Consider the following 20,587-nt stretch of genomic DNA (forward strand, 5'->3'; position numbering starts at 1 on the left):
AATTTGATCTTCCTCCAGGTCCCTGGCTCTCCTGACTGCCAACTAGGTATAAAAACCACCCCCGTGTCTGGGAAAAGCTCCGTGCAGAGCCTGTAGTTTCTGGCAGTGGTGAACTTCTTCATGTTTGCTTCAGCAATGAAAGAGTACTGGTTTTGGAGTCCACAGACCGCGGTGGCCACTAGTAGTAGCAAAAGAAGTATCTCCAGAGCCAGTGTAGTGGGTACATTGTGGCGCTCAATAAATATTTGTTAAAAGAATGCATGACCCAACGGATTAGAGACTTGGTGCTTCCACTTACTGGAGTAACTTTAGTCAACTAATTTAACCGTCACGAGCCTCAGTTTCCCTATCTGTTAAGCACGCACGGTCCCCTGGGGGTAGGTGTGAGAGGAAAATTCCCGCGGCCTGAAGTGTACCGCGTTCCCGCCTACCCGAGGTCAGGCGACCAGGCAGCGCTCTCGCCAGCTCCCGCCTGGGCCTGGGTCAGGGATGGCTCCCGGGGGCCCCGGCCGGGCGGGGGTCGTGCTGCAGGAGGCCAGGCGGGGGTGGCGGCCGAGTCCGCCCCCCCGCACCCGCCTTCTCCGCGCTGCCCGCGGCCGGGGGCGGGCCCACCTCAGGCCGCTCCCTCGGCCGCCCCGCGGCCCGCGGCGGCGCTCGCGGCCTCTCACCCGCGAGTTCTGGGAAGGACCGGCCCAGGGCGGGGGCCGCGCTGCCGCCCGCGCCGCCGTCCCGCCAGCGCGCAGAGCTCGGCGGGCGCGGAGCGACGGAGCGGCGCCCGGCCGGGCGCACACAGGCACGCCGGGCGGGCGGCGGGGGCGGCGGGCCGCGGCCGGCTCGCGGGGCGGGAGCAGCGGCGGGCGGCGCGCCCCGGGCTCTGCCTCCCGGCCACTCGCCCGCTGCTCGCGCGCTGCTGGCTGCCGCTCTGCCGCTGACACACAGTAGCCGGGACACCCGACGCCGCTAGCGACCGGCGCGTCCCTGCTCCGACGCGACTGGCCGTAGGAGGAAAGGTGAGGAAACGACCCAGTTTGTAGCTCGGTTCCTAAGGTCTGGAGAAGGGGAGAGATGGACTTCTCTCTGAATGCAGCGCGTCCGCCCAGGGCGGTCGCCTGACGCCGCGTACCTGCAGGAAGTGTGGCCCCCTCCCCGCGACCCCGACCCGCGGAGCAGGGAGGCGGGCAGCTCCCGGGGGAGCGCAGGCCCGCCCTCGCCCTGTAAAGTGCCTCCTTCGCTGCTTCAGATGGTTGCCTCAGGTCCCCACTTCATTTGGTACAAATGTGGAGGTGGCCGGGACAGAGAAGAAAAGTGTAAGATCTTTTTGTGGCGGTACCTAGCAACAGTATTTCAAAGAAGGTACCCAAGAGATTGTTTCTAGAGAGATTTATCTACATCAAGTCCTAGAACATACAGCATTGGACCGGGCCTCACTTGAAGTGGTAATCAGAAGTATGGCTACGTCTTTTTACTTAAAGTCCTCTAATGCTGTCATCATGAATGACCTAAAGCTAGAAGTCCTCCATGGTGGCCAATGTTAAATGCACAGTGTAAATTTATGGGATTCCCTTCCCCCTTGCCTAGTGTTTAAACCATGAGATGGTTCAACTAATTCAACCAATTGTTCAGTGTAATAAAGATTAATCATTTAAAGATTTATGAGCATCATTTTAAATAGTGAAGTTCCTGTATAGATGTTAAGTAGGATTCACTTCATCGAAAACTTTTATTTTCACACAGTTATAATTTTAATTGCATCATATAGAACTTGCCAGTAGATCATTTAGATCTCTGCAAGATTAGTGTGTTTCCTCGTGTTTCTGGTAGGAACCCTTGGGAGGGATAGGGTGGGGCCACTGCCACAGAATGGGCACAGCAGAGGCCGAGAATGCGGGACCCCATTAGGGGGAATTTTTGGGAGCCTGTCTTGAGAGGTGAAATCCAGGTGACGCTCCAGAAGCCCAGTTGTCATTGCGGGAGAAGGGGAAGTGGGCTATCTCTGGATGCTGTATGCAGCCATGTCTTCACAAATACTTTCTGAAGAATGCCCGACGATGCTGTCATCTAGAACGTCCTTTTCTCTTCCGGAATGCCCTTCCTACCCTCAATTCACCACTCTAAATCCTAACCAGCCTTCCAACTGAGATTTGTTTCTTCGGTGAGGTCTTTCCTGATACCCCAACCCTGAATAGTCAACCTCCTGCTCTGATTCCTGCAGCATTTTACCTTCCTGACTTTTCTCCTCTCTGCCTCTTTTGAGAGTTATTTATGTAGACATCTAATTTTTCTCCACTAAAAGCATTGACTATGGCTTTCTTGGCACAGTGCTGGTACCTGGAAGGCCCTAGAAATAATTATGGGCTGGTATTAAATGTTAAGACTTTCATTTTTCAACACAAATCTCTACTTTGGAGAAGGAGAGGATATAACTGAAAGGATTTGGAGGAAAGCATACTATTTACCATTCTCATTGTCCTCCATTTACAATGGGGGGGGGGATTTTTCTTATGCCCAGGAGCCATGCATAATAATCATCTTTGGTTTATGCCTTAGGATCAAGTAAGAGGTGAGATCGAGCCGGAGGGATGTTCTTCCAGTCTTTCTAGTAACATAAGCTTCTTGGATGTGCTCCAAAGTTGACCTGTGTCATTAAAAATTCTATGCTCAAGTGGGTTGTGGTGAAGCTAGATTCCAATGATGTGGTTGGTTTTATTTGTTTGTTTTCTGTTTGCAACTGGCCTTAGTCACAGTCTTCTCCGGGCTTTTGTGTATACCTTAAAAAATTCATTTGATGTGCAGTTTGTTACCTACAAATTTCTAAATGAATGAATCAACATTGAAAAGAATTGTGTATGATGTTTTCTAAAGCAGAGAGTAGGGAATGTTTCCCATGTCTAGGCAAGAGGAGATGTTTGCACAGAGTGAGGCGGCTTCACGTTTGTGTGTTGCAGTCCCTGCCTTCCACATACCTGGCGGGCAAGCAGCCTGTATAGGACAGCTGCTTTGATGGGGGCTCCCTCTCTGTCTACCTGGGCTACCTCTGGTGTGGTTTGGGGAGGGGTGTCCAGGGGACACAACAATTTAGAGCTGCTGTATTTTGAAGGGAAGCAGGGAAGAAGCCAGAAAAAAAATGGTAACAGCTGGAGTGTGAATTTGTTTGGTCAAGTTGCTTTCTTCCCAACATTTGGTTGAGATCTTGGCATTGAGTAAGTGGGAATTAGGTTGGGGAGAGGGAAGGCAGGTGATTGGGGGACATGGTGCTCCTGTAGAACGGCTGGTAGGTGTTGATAGGGACTTGGGGAAGCATGTAGCCCAGTTATGTTGGGTCTCTAAGAGGAGAACTGGAGATGTGATGTGGGGAGTAGAGAATGAACATGTCAAAGATGTACTTTGCTATGGGCTAACCATGGGGCCTGGAAAGGAAGACAAAATCCTTTTAATGTAATGTGGTCCTTTTTGCTCTGGGGGTGCAGAATTCAGGCTTGTTTTATTTAATGCTATACTTCATCTGTGTTATGGTTTAAATAGGTTTTCTTGAGCCAGATTGGAACCCAGCCCTCTACAGCTGTTCAGTATGGTAGGCACAAGCCACACATGGCTATTTACATTTAAATTGAAATTAGTTAGAATTAAACAAAATAAACAAGCCACGTTTCAAATGCTCAATAGTTATATGTGGCTAGTGGCTACCATACTGGACAATGAAGACATAGAACATTTCTATCATCTCAGAAATCCTGCCCTGGAATATCGTTTTAAAAGGTTAATTAATGCCTGTTACTCTCCAAGGTATGGATTTTCAAACCAAATTTAATCATAAATTTATATTTTTCTGTTTATAGTCCCCTAGTAAGTCTATTTAGATGACAATAATAGTAGCTATTGTTATTGGTAATACTTACATAGTGCTTACTATATGCTAGGCAGTGTTCTAAGCACTTTACATCTATTAACTCATTTAATACTAATAGCAACATTAAGCAGTAAGTACCAAAGATCTGTTATCCTTACCTGCAATTCCAAAATCAAAAAAAAACTCTGAAAACTGGTTTAGACATGTTTGCTATACATCCCAGCTACAGGGTTATGGCATATGTACTGGCTATCCTAACAAAAGCTAAAAAACTTCTGTTTTGAACAAGGGAATATGGACCTTCATTATTATGCTCATTTTAAAGATGGAAAAACTGAGGAACTACAGGGCTAAGTAACTTGCATGAAGTCTCAACAATATAGTGCCAGAGCCAGGATTCAGAACAGGCTGGCTCCAGACTTCATTCCCTTGACCACTGAGCATCAGCCTCTGGGACCATCACCCAAAACAAATGACTGACCCTTTCTTGGCTGGGTGAAACCAACTAGCTTTAACTCTTTTGATTAGAAAGTTTCAGATAAGGCTATGATTAAATTATTTAGCAATTAAGGTTTTGAAATGCTATGAACAGTTAAACCATTTTCACAGGCATGCTTAGCAATTGTTTATCTTGCCCCTTTTCATCTTGAGCCATTCGCTGAATAAAAACTGGTAGTAAGAGGTCATTCATTGTGGGCATTGGTTAAGCCACTAGCGGTTATTAAAGCCTGTGGCACATGGCAGTTTGTATACTCATTAACTGTTGTGGGGTAGAAGGCAGTGGATGGTTTGGTTCTGGTGTATACTGACTTTGGGGCTCTGAGACTTCCTGGTATGGTTTCAGAGGACCTGGATAAATCTGACTCAGCTGGAAGTCTCTCCAAGAGAGACCCTTCTTTTGGGAGGTAGACTAGAACTGCAGGGCTGGTATTGGGTCAGCAATGGATTTTTCACTCTCTCTCCTCAAGTAGTGGCAGGCCTAAGTGGTCCGTCCATGGATTTTTGGTCCATACTTCCATTTGTATAAATTCTTGAGTAACCCTAAGTTTTCTACTTTGAATATAAGAAAATGTTATGAATGCTCAGCTACCGGTGTGGATCTTTTGGTGGGGCTTTGTCTTACCCCCGTCTCTCTATACCTCGAGAGCATGTATACCTCTTATGGCACAGTCTGTAAGACTGCTAATGGTAATGGTGCCCCTTGGTTATAATGGCTTAAGGTATAGGAACAAGGCAGTCGGTTCCTATACCTACAGGGGCCCTAGAATCAAATTTACCTTGGTTGGTATAGGTTTAGCCGCTTACTAGCTATACAACCTTAGGCCTTAGGCAAGCAATTAACCTTTCTGTAAGATAGTAATTTTATAGGGTTGTTATGAGAACTAAGTAAGATAATTCACCTATAGCACTTTGCATAGTGCCAGGCACAGTCAGTGCTCAAAAAGTTAGCTACAAATAAATATTTGTTAGTTTTTTCCTCTAGGACCACCCAAGTCTTGCCAGTCTGTAATTTTAGGCTTTGGAGAGGCATGTGTGGTAGACTGAATAATTTTAATGGCTTCCCAAAGGTGTTCAAATCTTAATGCTCAGAACCTGTAAATATGCTACTTTATGTGACAAAAGGGACTTTGCAGATGTGATTAAATTAAAGATTTTGAGGCAGAGGATTATCCTGGATTGTGTTGGTGGGTCCAGTCTTTTCCGGAGGTTCCTTGTAAGAGGAAGGAAAGAGGATCAGAGTTCGTAGCAGGAAGTAGGGGTAATGTGAGAAAGGGGTCCTGAGCCACAGAATGCAGGCCACCTCTAGAAGCTGGAAGAAGGAAGGAGAAAGATTCTTCTCTAGAGCCTCCAGAGGAAATGCAGCCTTGCCAACCCATTTTAGACTTCTGGCCCCAAGAACTGTAAGATAACAAATGTGTACGGTTTAAGCCACTAAGTTTGTGGCCATTTGTCACAGCACCAATAGGAAACTAATATGGTCAAGAGTGAAATGAAAGCTAGCAAAATAAGAGAACAATAATAGGCAGCATTTAGTGCAGACTTTGCTAGGTACTTTTTCCTGTACTTTGTATATGTTAATCTGTCATCCTCACAACAACCTTCTGAGTACTGTTATTCTCTGCATATCATAGAAGAGAAAACAGGCACTGAGAGGTTAAGTAACTTGCCCAGGTTTATGCAGCTAGTATGGGATAGAGCTGGGATATGAATCCAAGCAGTCTGGCCCTCTTAACTGTTTCCCAAGCCACTCCCAATGGCAGGCATTGATGTGTTAAGTCTGACAGTATCAGCCACTGAATGGTAAGCTACTATATGTAAGGAAAAAGCAGTATTTTTATCGGAAAGGAAGAGAGCAATGTAGTTCTCCCTCTCCCCACAAAAAACAACTGGTATTGAAGTAGTTGGTAAGTTTCTGCTCTTTTTATCTCATATACTATATGTGGACAGCTTGAAGCCAGAGGACACTGGCCTTGGGAGCAGTTCCTGTGCTAGCCTCCCTCTCATGCTCCCACCTCTGTTCTTACAGCAGCTTCCCTCACTCACCACAGACCGCTGGCCCTAGTGCCCTGTTGGCTCTGCTTCCCACCTCTGCCTGTTTATTGGATTTGCCTCATTCCTGACTCTCTGCTCCAGCCCTGAATTCCACCTTCTCTGGCCCATCAAATACTCAAACTTGAGATGATTAGTGTCAGGGCCCAGATTGTAAGGTGCCTTTATGACTGCTATGGGGGGTGAGGGTGTGGGGTTTTTTTTCCCTTTTTTTGTTTGGTTTAGCTGGCTGTTGTTGGTTTTCTAGTTGTGTTTCTTTTGTTTTCTCAAGCACATAATTCAGTGATATTGGTTTGGACAAGGGGTTTTTAAGCTGTGTTCCAGGAGTGTTCAGGGCCTCTGCCGAGTGACAGAGATGAGAATTTCAGCCCTTTGTCCTGCTTCTACTGAGCAACCCTGCTCTCACTCACTTTATATATTGGAGTTCTGCCTTAAATTTTGCATGAAAGAGGGGGTGCTATTGCTAGAGAGACAAAGAGGAGTTTAAGAACAAAACTTTCTCCTCTATGTAATGGAAGGGATAATAGTTAGATCTACCTAATAAGTGAGCTAATTCATGTAGAGATTAGAACAGTGCCTGATATATAGTAAGAATTCAATAAACATTCAAAATGATCTTCGTTTTTATTATTACTGAGTTTCCCAATGGAGTGGTAGAATAAGAATCTAGCCTCTTTTCTTCACAGGGTTCTGCTTTTTGGTAATGCTGTAGCTAGGGGTTTTAACTTTCATTATTCCTCTCTGTTTGCCTGGTTGCAACTGAAATGTCCATCATCCCTGACCATAGGGGACTTCAGGTGCAGTGACACAGCCTGCACCCATGAGACCTCCCTGAGGCCCCACTGCTTCTGCCAGGAAGTCCTGGAGGACTTTACTCCTTTCCTCCTCTGCCTGCCAGCTGTAGGGGGCAGGAAGGAGGAGCCTAGTGAAACTCCAGTCTTCTGCTTCTTCTCTAAAACATTTGGTCTCTAATGCAGACTTATAGCCTTGATTCCTTTTTCTTCTGCTCTTAGGGCTTGAGGAAATAATACAAAACAAAACAAAACAAAACATAAATATAAACAAGGTAGCCAAGTTTAACAGGGTTATTGGTCAAACAGTGCCATTTGATTTACTTAGTGGTGATATTGCTGCCAGCTCTGTAGAGTGATCTGCTATGTGGTAGCTCCAATGAAAAGTGCTCCATTTGTAAAAATACTGGAAGGTGTCCTACAGAGGCACTGATTGCACATACACACAAGCCCAGATCTATAACAGAACATGGTGAGCATTTATGTATTTTTATGGCTTTGTAGGAATAGCTACATTATAATAATATAGTGGTAAGGTTGCTGTATTCAGAATTAAGGAAGGGGCAGAAGCAAGGAGAGACTGTTTTGATGACTTCATTTTAGGTTTAAACTATATAATATTACTGACTATGGAAAATCCAGGGAATGGAAAAAAAATCATTGGGAAAAACACATGTGACCAAGTGCATACTATACACATCTGGGATTAAAATATCATATAACACAGTTTAATTTGGATATCACTGGAATTGGTTCAAGTTACTGTCATTTCTAAAGAAAGTTTCAATTCATTTGTTATTATTATTAACATGAACTCAGATTTCATTGATGAACATAATTTCACCTATGAAATGTTTGCCTGGAAGAACTGAAGCACTCTTTAATAGCCTGGTTTGTCAGTCTCAAAGAGGTGGATAAAATTCACAGAAGTTAAATATTTTGGCATGAAACTGTATTCCTTTTTTTTCCCTAAAGGCAGAATGAATTTGGATGACAGAGCAGAGCATGAGCCTCACTTGGTCTGGAGTTTTGTTAACTGCCCGAGTCTGAGCAGATTCCTGATTCACCTCTCCGCTACTCAGCAGGCTAATTAGTCCCTAACTCAGCCTGGTTTACTGTGCTTGAGGTTTTTCTTCCATTGAGCCTCTGGCATAGTTTTAAAATTCACAGTGGGAAGGATTGGTAAAGCTTGAGGCAGTTGTGAAAGAAACATGCTCAATTATTATTTTAATCTAAGAGAAAGGCAAGAACTTCTTGAGCTATATGCATAGAGGCTATAGAAATGTACAAAAAGAACTCCAAAGGCCATCAAAGTGTAACATAACAGTCAAGCGGCCTTGTGGGTTCTCCTGTGACATTGCCTAGATCTCGATTTTTTGACTGCTCTGTGCTGACTGTGAATGGGCCAGGCCTCACCAACGCCAAGTCGTGGGATGGCTGACAACAGGTGAAGTGTATTCCCAACTCAGGCTGGCAGGCCCAGATAATATTAGTTACAGAGGATAGGGAAGAGTGATTATTTCTAGCCATGCTGTGTATTTCTAATGAATTAACGCTATCTAAACAGCTAGGTCTAAAATATATCACTATTTAGGAGGTATTAATTTTAAAAAGTATCTTTAATGCAAAACAAAATGTATTTTAACAACTACGATTTTATCCTTTAATTATTAATGCAAACATTATGCATCTGTTTATAATTTATTTATTACTTTATTTATTATATGCAATGGCAGCCAATAATGGAATTGAAGGCCAGAAGGGAAGGGGTCCAAGTTTGAACCTCAGACTTTCAGAGTTGAAGGAACTGGTCTCCTGAGTGACTCAAGGATTTGACCAAAGCTACCCTACCTAGCTGGAGAGTGGCAGAACTGAGACTTTTGTTTGCTTTAAATAAAAATTGAGATCACACAGTAGACACATAATACACAATTGTGGATCCTGGATTCTTTGCTTAATATTCCATCATTAAGATGTTCCCATGCCATTTAGTGTTTCTAAACCTTGATTTCAGTGGCTGGGTCTTAAGTCTAACAGAGGGATTACCATTTTCCCTATTGTTGGAACTTTAGTTGTTGATCTGCAATGTTTTACTATTTAAATAGCTCTCCATTGTTCAGATCTCTAACTCTTCAGCACAGAGTCCTAGAAGTGGAATTACTGGGTCAAAGTATAGAACTTTTTTAAGGGCTCCTGATACATACGACCAAGATGCTCTCCAAAAAAGGTCGTACCAATTTGTACTTCTACTAATGATGTACTACAGTAATCTTTCCAGTGTTATGTCAGTGAGATACTGGTTTTGTGATATTTCTCATTTTTATTATTCATTTTTACCAGTTTTATAAGCAAAGCATGGTATTTCATAGTTTGAATGTACATTTCTTTGATTACTAGAAATGGAAAAATATACATATAAATTGCTTTCTCTTTGTTAATTATTTAAATGTGTCCTTTGTCCATTTGTCTTATTTTACTTGAGATTTCTTTAATGAGTTAAGAATATACCTTACTTTTGTCATATTTTTTTGCAAGCCTTTTTCTGTCTTTGTCATTTGATGTTATTTTTCTCAACTAGCACTTTTTCCTGATTACAAAATAATACAAGTTAATTTTGGATAATTTGAGAAATAGAGAAAAACACAATAAAGAAAAAGTATGAAGTCATCCACAATTGTGTCATCAAGAGTAATTACTAACATTTGGGTCATAGCTTTCTAGGGTTGTTTTTTTTTTTGTTTCCCAAATTGAGATAATGCTTACATGTTTTATAACTTGCTTCTTCACCTAACTTTGTTAATTATAATTAAGTGGTTTATTCCCACTATGGGATACTATGTATAAATGGTAATAAAATATATTGTTCAAATGTGTATCATGTTTTGAATGTAAAGAAAATTTTCATCTCCATATGGCAGACAGGTCTTTGTCCTCCCCAGTGATTACTTCCATGGCCTTCAAATTTGTAGTCTTTTTCTATACTCTGTGATTAACGTTATTTCTTAGCTTTTAAAGGTTTTAGCTATATTCAACTTTTCTTTTGAAATCAGTTTTTTTGTAAATACTGTGAGTTGAAGACCTAACTTGCTTTCTAAATACTTGATCTTAATAGCATGTTTATTTATTCATGTGTATATTTATATTCTTTATGTAATTGCCTTAAATATTTGTTGGATAATCCTAGATGATTTCTAACCTCACTTTGTATATTTTAAAGTCAGTTTTAGGCCTAAGATATTTATCTGTAAATTCTTGAATGAGTATCACACTGTTTTTGTTATATTAGCCATATAACATATATTAAGATAACATAGAGCAAATCTCTCTCATTATAATTATTCAAATATTTCTTATTTTTCCTTGCTTATTTTTGCAAATTAAATTTTGAGACATTTTTGTCAAAGTCTCAAAAATCCATTGTGATTCTGACTGGGATTATAATAAATCTATATAATAATCCAGGAAGAGTTAATATGTTTACAGTAGTTAGTCTTTCCATATTGGCATATATTTCTTAAGTTACTCAAATTCTTTTATATTTCTCAGTTAAGTTTTGTGTTAGTGTTCATATTAATTATATATTTCTTACTCATTTTTTAAAAATGTTCTTTATTTAATCCACTTAATTTTTAGCTGATTCTTCTAGCTTTTTAGATAGAGAATTGTATTGTCCACAAATAATCATTACTTCTCTTTTAAATCAGAAATTCCTGGACATTAATAACAAAGAATGAGGATAATAGACCTTTTTATTTTATTCCTGAATTTCATAGACATGCTTTCCATATTCACTTGTAAGTATGATGTTGGCTTAAAATCACTTTGAGGAAATAATTTTATAGTCATAGATTTTTAAAATTAAAAGTTTAAGTAAATGCCAGAAACATAATCTTTGAGATGATTCTATGCTTTTTTTCACATTTGACCTGATGATGTGTTAACAAATTTTCTGTCATTAAAGCATGTTTGAAATCTCGTTGTGGCAGTTTGTTATCATTTGTTCATAAATTATATCTAAAATAGAGATTAATCTAGAACCTGTTTAGATTTTACTTTGGATATTTAAAAAATTAGCTTTATTTTAGCCATGGTCATCAAAACCTTGTATTAAAATTAGCTTCCTGCTCCTGGATATGCATAAATTGAATTCCGGAAGACAGGGTTAGCTTAAGTTGGAATGAGGAGTTGGGGACACTCTTTATGTGAGAGAGAGTAAGGAGAAGACAGTGCCCACCATAGATTTGGGGATTGTGCTCTCGGAGGAAGTTTTACTGTTAAGCAAGAGTAGTCTCTAAGTTTTCTCGTCCTGTAAAATGAAAATGGAATGTCTTTTTTTTTTTTTTTTTTTTTTTTAAACCGGGACACTCTCATTTCTTTGTGTTCCTCATAAGATAGGCAGAATTGGAACTCTACTATTAGAGGGTTAGGTACCTTCCTTGAGGATCCCAGGCATGGAATGTGATCTTTTTATCAAGTGATGGGATGTTAAATAGCAGGGCAGCAAACCTAAAAGCCAAAGCTTGGGCTGCATCATTACCTTAGAATCTAGTAGTAGTCAAAGCAATGTCAAGTCTTAGTAAAAGGTTTTTTATTTTTAAAAAGTGTTTCTAAGGCATATAGAAAGGAAGAAGGAAAGCAGTTATAAGACTTAAAAATATTAAATGGCAAATACTTGAAATTTGCATTTAACCAGGAGAATCCGAGACTAAGATGTAAGGAGGTGGTTAGTTGTCTTTTCATCTTAGCTTTCTTCACACTCTTGCTGCTCACATGTTGTCCCTTTTTCTTACAATTTTGTTTTTTCCCAACTTTATTTTCTCATTCACTTAGTACTCATACATTCAGCAGTCATTTTGAGTCACTTCTATATGGCACTATGCTGGCTGATAAGAGCTGTTGGTGAGCAAGATCCCCGCAGCTAGTGCCCACCTGAGCTTACCTGAGCTAGATGATAATGCAGATGAGAACCTAATAATTCCAACAATTTTTGGAATAAGATATTACTCTCTCTTAATATTTCAGACATTTACTTATTTATGGAAGGGTAATATCAAACATGAATAAAGAATCATTTATGAGTTGTAAATTTTGACAATATTTTATTGAAGGGGCTTAATTAAAACTCCGTGACTCAACTCATGGGAAAGAAGCTTCTATTGCTCCTACTTGGTGTTTTCTCTAGTAAGACATTTTCGTCCTTGTTTTTTTCCTTTCTGAAGAAATTTCTTTTCAACTTGAAGGATTCTGGAAACAAGGGCTGCTGGGACTGAAGGCAGCACATTCCAAGGACTAGAAAAGAATGCACAAGGAGAGGCAGCGAATGCTCACCTTGTGACTGGCTCTATTCAGGGTAGAGGCTCAGGGGAAAACTTGGGAGAATGCCCAGGACATGGGTTGCTTTTGTATTGAAGGCATTCAAGTTCATCTGGAGTAACTATTTCATATAAATGCTCTTCTACCGATTTATCGCTTTATTGCTCTTCTTGAAATTGAGTACTATTGGTTGGTTATGTAAAGAAGAGTATGTTGACTGCGTTCCTAATTTTATACCCAGGATTTGCCATTAAACATCTTTCAGTCCTATTAGTGAGACAGTACACAAATACCCGAAATTTTCTCTACCCTTACCGAAATGTGTCCTGGGCCAGCTGTTAAATGCCTTGAGTCCAGGAGAGGGAGCTGTGGGCTGGAGTTTTCTGGTGCAGAGCAATGGCTTGATTGAGGCAGGGTGTGGCTTGATGGAAAGGTGTTTCTCTGGGAAGAGGTAAACCAATCCTTAGAAGGCTTGTTGACAAGAGAGCTTTAGTTGGCCCGGTGGGCAGAGTTTTCTTTTTTGCTCCACTTTTATGTTGGGGTTCCTTACAGCTTTGATATCCATGTCCATGAGTTAAGTTTACCCTTTACATCAGTGACTCCAGGCCTCTCTGCCGCATACACTTCACTCCTGAGGTCTTGCCTGCTATCCAGCTGCCTGTGTGACATCTCGCCAAGATTAGTGTCTCGAGTTAAACTCAGTCTTTTCCTAAACCTATTTCTCCCATGCTCCCCATCACAATGAAACGAACTTTTATCAACCCACTTGCCAAGACAAGAAACCTCACCTATCTGAGGCCACCCCCACTCAGTCCGTGGTTTCTTAGCACTGGGGGTTTCTCTGCAATCTGCTACCTCCCATTTTAATGTCTGTCTTTCCTAATAAAGCGTGTGCTCCATGAAGTCCGGGGCAGGGAATTTTGTTGGTGTTCGCTTTCATTATCTTCCTCTCCAGCACAATATTGAGCCTGTGACAGAGGTGCTCAATAAATACACATTCATTGACTATATGAGTGGAACTTCCTATCCATTCTATCTCCTAAATATCTTTTTAGTCAGGCAGACCCCATTTTGAAATCCAGCTTTGCTGTTTACAAGCTGGGTGAACTTTATTAAGCTATTTTTTAAAAATTATTTTGAGATAATCTTTGATTTATAGATTTTTATAGATAAAGCTATTTTTAATCTCAGGATGCATCAATATCAGAATCATGAAATAGACATAATTATAGTACTTTGTTCATAGGTTTGTGGTAAGGTTTAAATGAAATAAAGCATGTAAAACATTATAATTGAGTTTGACACATGGTATAGTCTCTGCTGTTACAAAGATAGGTTTAAAGCCAGAATGTGGAAGGCCTTCAATGCAAATTAAGAGGTGTGTGTTTTATCTTCTAGAAGGTGAAGATCCATGAAAGGTTCCAGTGGTGTGGTAGAAAAACCATGAGTTCTGGAATCAACGGACATGGGTTCAAATAAAAACTCTACCACCGAATGGCTGAGAGGCATTTCACAATCATTCTCAACTTCAGTTTAAAAACCTCTAAAATTAGAATAACAATACCTTGTACCAGGAATTGCTGTAAGGTATAAATGAGGTGGTATATGAAAAGTTATCTAAAACTAATTTTCTTTTTAAGTTACTTCTTTCCTCCAGTGATAAACTCTGTATTCTCTTGAAAAAGAGATCTGTAGTCTAGAGGCTTGTCTTTGGCTCAGCCCACTGTAACATTTTTATCAGATACTTGGATGAAGGCATAAAGTCTTATTTCCCAAATTTGCAGATGACTCAAAGTTGGGAAGATAGCTAATACAATAGGTAATGGAATGGAGGCTCAGAATGACCTCAACAGGCTGGAATGTTGGGCCTTCACCAAATGGGAAGTCAGGCATCCAGCAGGTGGCTCAAAGCAGTCAGGGGCAAGGAGACCATTTAGAAGCAATTCCACCAGTCTAGCTGAAGGACAGAAGGGATCTGAACTGGGGTGGTGTCAATAGCAACAAAAGGGAGTTAACATTTAGGAAGAACTTTTTAAAAAACTCATCAGTATACGACAATTAACTGGGTGGGTGGGTGGCTAAAGAGGATTATTGATGACTAGGAAATTTCCTTTCTGAGTTCCTGGGAAAAAGAATGTGGCAGTTAATAGGAAGGAGGAAGTTAGGCGAAGAATCGAATTAGGGAGAGAAGGGAAGACTAGAGTCTGGTTTTGTACATGGGGTGTTGGCTCTATTCAACAGGAAGCTGGAAAGTAAGGACTGTAGCTCCAGGGAGAGGCTGTGTCTGGAAAGAGGCATTTGGGAGTCATCCACAGAGAGGTGATAGTTGAAGCCGCAGGTGGGAGGGGATGGGATGGCCAGGGAGTGGCCAGTGCTGTTCAGAATCATTAGCATTGTTGGCTCTAACTTGAGATAAGAAGGATAAACAAACCCTTGCCCAAGTGGGACTAGTTCCATTGCCTTGCTATCTTTTAACTCATTAAAGCAAAGTTCTACAGGATGAAAAAAAAATCATAAAAATTATATTTTTGATTTATTTTTAATTACAAAGTAATACATCAATACATTCTTGATTGCGAAGAATGTAAACACTACAGATAAAGTAAAAGCTCTTCAATCCCTGTCTAATTCGACTTTCTTCTTTAGAAGTGATCATTGTTACTAGTTTTGGTAGATGTTCTTACAAACTTTTTTCTATATATTTATACAGTTATACATACAAATACACATAAAGATATATTTTTGTGTGTGTTTTATGTAAGTGAGCTTGTAATATGTTTTGTCCTTTTTATTTTTATTTTTAAAAATGAAACAATATGTTCTGGAACTCTTTCCGGGTAACTTTATCTATTTCTAAGTCATAAAAAACAAAAAAGTTGTGTTCCTGGATATGAATGTACCATGTTTTATTTAATCATTCCCTTGTTGATAGAATATACCTTGTTTCCTTGTTTTTGTGTCTGTCTATCCTACAGGTATTGATTGTTTGCAATGTGTAGGAGACTGTCCAGCAGAAACTGGGATATATTGGTAAATAGTAAACCAGGAGTTTACAAGCTCTTAGAGGCAACGAGAAGTACCTAAGGGAGAAGGCAGGCAGAAAATGCTACTTGTGGTGGCGTAGGGAAAGGGGATCTTATTCCTTGTGGGGATGCAGAAGTAGATGAGAGAGGCGGAACTATTCGTCTAGATTTTGCAGGATGGAAACACAGGTGGATGACTGAAGTGTACTCTACTGCCTCTCACCCAGTAGGGGTCTACTACTAATATGAGATTGTATTGACCTTATGACCGGGAATTTCTGTGTCAGGCCCAGCCACTTGCTATGTTTAACCTTGTCAGGACTCTCTCAGCACCGTTAAACTGGAGGGACTGGAATCAGTGGGAGAAAGGGAAATAGTGCATGTATGCTAATGAGATGGGGACTTGCACCTAGATCCCCAGGTTCAAACCAAAGTTGGAGTGATTGATTTGGGGAGAGATGGGTTGGGTTTGAGAACATTTTTTTTTTTTAACAAATACATTCAAAATTACTATACAGAGTTTAAATTTTTCACCTAGGAGTCTTTGAAAATATATCCCATCTGTGAGAAACTATATATTGTTTCCTTTTCTCTGAGTGCATGGGATTGAGGCAGCTCCATTAAAGGACAGGTAGGAAAGGAAAGGAAGGGGAGCCCTCTTCTGCACCTGCTTTATCCCAAGGCAATCTCTGTCTCTCTCTGTTTCTCTGCCTCTCCGTCTTTCCATTCCTCCCTCCCTCCCTCCCTCCCTCCCTCCCTCTCCTCCTCCTCCTCCTCCTCCTCCTCCTCCTCCTCCTCCTCCTCCTCCTCCTCCTCCTCCTCCTCCTCCTCCTTCTCTCTCTATCTCTGGTTTTCCTGCCTTTGATTCTTGAAACCATAGCATGTCTCATGAATAAATTTGGGGCAAAAATACTTGAGGCAAAACACCAGGGCCTTAATTCGCCTTCTTTTCTGCTGCTTTCACTTAGGGTTCAGAGGAGGTTCCACTTTGGGCTAAAATGCAGGGCGTTGCACTGGTTCTTTCTCCTCTTCCCTCTGTTCAGCACTGACTCAGCAACCGTGCACCTCTGCCAGACTGTTAGGAAGCTGTAGCCTCCCAGGGCAAGACGGCCGAATGCAGATTTCACAGGCAGTCCTGAATCAATGACATACACAACCCATGTCCTCCAGCGTTACCACGAGTCTGGCTGGGAAAGTTCTTCCTTTGGTATTTCTCTCTAGTTCCCCTAGACTAGCCCCTCACAACTCAAGTGCTCCCTGCTTGGAGCATGAAGTCTGGTTCATCTTTTTCTTTTCACCTGTTTCCACTCCCAGCCAAACTAGACTGGCCCTCTGGGCTAGTAAACCAGTGAGTGGGCTCCTCTTTACACAGCCTCCACGGAAATGAGTCTGAAACACAGCTCTGATTCCTTACCTGCGGGAGAGTGTGTAATACCCACCTCTCTGGGTACATAGCCCAGCCTCCTTTTTCACCTTTGGCCCCACTACCTGTCCCCTGGGACACCACATACTCCAGCAATAATTACCCAATGCTTTCACTGCTCAGAGCTCCCTAAACACAACACCTGGTATTTCCATTCTGTGCCTTTCCTTGGGCTGCTCACTCTTCCCCCAGCCCTCTTTTCTGTGTACTTGAAATTCAGACTAGGTCCCAGTTACTCTAGAACACCTTCCCTGACTACCTCCAGGCCAGATTCACCTCATGACTTTGAGTTTTCAATTCAGTATCTGTCTCCCCCACTCCACTGTGATAGTCTGTCATCTATCTCTCTCTCTCTCTCTCTCTCTCTCTCTCTCTCTCTCTCTCTCTCTCTCTCTCTCTCTCTCTCCCCCTCTCTCTCTCTCTCAATCTGGTCTTGAGCCCAGACGTAGAATACACAGGCTCTGAGTTCATGCCTGTTAACCCAACCGATCTGGGGCAGGGATCTCCTTCGAAGTTCATCTTCTAGGTTTGCCCTCCTAGCAGATCCCTGACTTCCTAAGTAGCATCTTGTTATTTGAGCCTCGTTATGGAGAAAACTCACTTAGAGGCTTTACCTTGTCATAAATAATCTGTTTGCATTCTGTTTGGACGGTCTGCAGAGTGGGGCATTATTATTTTAGATTCCAGACAAGTCTCTGCCTAGGAGGAGTGGAGGAGTGAGGAGGGGCCTCACACCACTGTGGGAAGGTCACGGAAGAGGCCCCCTGAAGCCCTCAGGGACTCCTAACTGCCTCCCCCACCTTGTGTAGAGTCTTCCCTTTTTCAAAGCACCCTGACACACCTAACCTCATTTGACCTTTTATACAAATCACCTTGGGAGGTAGAATGAGCTGATTAGACACAGTGGAATAAATGAGGCTGATTCATTTATTCTACAAGTATTGAGTTCCTGCTATATCTACAGTGAGACCTTAGGAAGATGGCAGGGAACAAAACCAGCACATTCCCAACTCTCAGGGGTTGTGGTTCTAGTCAAGGGAAGCCAACAAGTAACTAGTGTACAAATAAATAATGTAATTTCCAGTGGTGGTAAATGCTCAGAAGACTGTCGGGCAGGGTAGTATTACGGGAAGTGATGGGTTGTGGGGAAGGAGCAGCTGCTTTAGAGCAGGCAAAGCCTTTCTGAGGAGATGACATGAGTTGAAATTCGAAAGGTGAGAAGGAATGGACCACATTACACCTGAGGGAAGTGGGTAACTTTTCGGAAGTCCAAGGTGGAGCTAGCCCTAGAGCCCTGAAGAAGGCTCCTCAGTGTCCCTTTGGCTTCTCTCTTCTTTCTACCATCATAGACACCAATGAGTATGTCAGGGACAAGCTGTGGGCAGGCAGGGATAAAGTATGTTTACGTGCGCGAGGCAATCTCACAGCCAGCCCAAAGCTGAAGAGGGGCCACCTGAGGGCCAACTTTGCTTTACCTGTGTCTCTCAGTTGTCCCTTTCCCAAGGGATCCCTTAGGGCTGAACCTCACTTCTTTCCATATCAGCAAGAGGGTATGTCAGAGACACCTTCCCCAAGGCAGCTAAGAGATTAGCATTCTGCCATTATTTTTATTGTGGTAAAATATACATATCTTTACCATTTTGACCATTTTAAGTACAGTTCAGTGGTATTACGTTCATTCACATGGCTGTGCAACCATCACTACCACTCATTGCCAGAACATTTTCATCATTCCAAACTGATACTTTGTACCCATTCAACAACTTCCTGCCACTTCTTTTTTAAAGCCTTGTTGGATCATGGGTAATGGAGAAATAAATGTTATTTTACAAAAGCCTTCCCCCGCCGCAACCCTGATCAATAAAGTCTCCTTCTGTTAATAGAATATCTGTTTAGTCTCAATACAGTTGGTACCAGAATCACCTGGTTAAGAGTACGGAGTGGCGTGTATTAAAAATGCAGATGTCCCTTCCCCTTTTTGAATCAGAACCTCTTGGGCTAGCACTCAAGCAAGTGTATTTTTACCAAGTCCCCCGTGTGTTTCTGATGCTGATGTAAATGTGAGAATTACTAGTTTCAGCCTCATGGGAAGAATATTAGCCAGGACAGAAAAGACTTGCTATGGAGAGGTAGCTGCCTGGGTTTGAATATCTATTTCACCAGTGGCTAGGTGAATACATCTGGGCAAATACTTACTCTTTCTTTACCTGTTTTCTTATCTATGTTGGGAATTATGATCATAGTAAGTACCTCACCACAGTTGCTGTAAGATTGAATAAGATTATACAGATGAGGTGCTCAAGTCGGAGCCTTGCATGGAAGATCTCAGGTCTTGATGTAGCACAGAGGAGGTGAAGTGGCCCAAGAGAGCTTTTCAGTAGTTATGTTTTCTTAATTATGGGTAAAGTGAATCAAACTGTACTCTTTCAGAAGTGCTTTATCTTTAGCTGTCATTCCACTGCGGGAAAGCAACCAAGATTACCAGTCACAACAGAAAAAAGCATATGCCTGCAGCAATTGAGAAGGTTTAATGTTATTATTGAAAAATCTTTTCAGAGATGGATTTACATGCAGAAATTCCTGAATAGAATGATTAGGTGATTAGTAGTATAATGCATGTACTACTTAGCTGTGGGAAATAATAGACGAGGCTTTGGCCATGTCCTGGATACTTTCCATCTCCCCACTTGGGAACGAGGGCAGTTAAAGTCTAAAGAATGTTCTGGATGGTTAGTGCAGTAATAGTTTGAGAGTAAGACTTACAGTCATTGGTCAGAAAAGCTTCCTGAATAGAATATGGCTCTGAAGAAAGGAAGGTGGAGGAGCTTCGGGAGCAATGAACAGGACACAGAAGTAGGGGTGAATAGGCAGGTTCAGGAAACAGAAGACTACACCATTCTTGCTGAGGCGAGTGTGAAATTAGTGGATTAGAGAGGCTGGTTTTGATCAGATCACCCTTAAACCTGGCTTTGTTTGTCCTGGTTTAATATCATAGAATATCACCTAAACCTAGCAAATAGACCTTTGATAAATTTCTACTAGACCCAGTAGTTTTATGGATCATTTATACTTGGTGTCTAGCATGGGATCTGGCATATCACAGGTGTTCAAAAATATTTGTTGAATAAGTGAATGAATGAATCAAACCTTTTGGTTTACTAGACCTTGGAAGAAAGACTGAGCAATCTAGAAGTTGTTATACTTCAAGGATGGGGCAATGCTTACAAATATATCAAACTGGTGACATTATGCGTGATTTTAGGGGGGCAGGCCATATAATTTTTTATGACCTCTTTTTTAAAATAACATTTAGAACACTGGGAAAGGGATCATTGATGTTTATGTAGATTTTAATATGTCCAAAAGTTATTCCTTTAGACAATATAATAGTAAACAAAAAAAGCGGACCAAAATGGGATATAAGTATAATTTCAATTCTGTAGAAGATGTATATTCATTCATAGGGGGAAAACTGGAAAGAAGTAATAAAAAAATTAGGACTTACCTAATTATCTTACCTTATCTTTTCTACTTTATACTTCTCAGCCTTTACTCAAATTTTCTATAGTAAATGCATTACTTTTATAACCAGAAAAAAGTAACAGGTGTTATTTGTTAAACAGTCACTGTAGAATGTGGT

The 20,587-nt window shown here is 41.4% G+C and overlaps 1 protein-coding gene across 3 annotated transcripts in view; it reads left to right on the forward strand.

Annotated features, from left to right (window-relative positions):
- The first annotated feature begins 870 nt into the window (after positions 1–870).
- The window catches only part of PLCE1 (phospholipase C epsilon 1), a 284,212-nt gene continuing 264,495 nt past the window's right edge, over positions 871–20,587 (forward strand). For all 3 annotated transcript variants that reach the window (XM_016164148.2, XM_016164151.2, XM_016164149.2), the window contains exon 1: positions 871–1,010. The gene's annotated coding sequence lies outside the window, so the exon portion shown is untranslated. The remainder of the gene's footprint in view (positions 1,011–20,587) is intronic.

This window comes from Rousettus aegyptiacus, unplaced genomic scaffold (genome assembly GCF_014176215.1).
Source record: "Rousettus aegyptiacus isolate mRouAeg1 unplaced genomic scaffold, mRouAeg1.p scaffold_m13_p_6, whole genome shotgun sequence".
Lineage (NCBI taxonomy): Eukaryota > Metazoa > Chordata > Mammalia > Chiroptera > Pteropodidae > Rousettus > Rousettus aegyptiacus.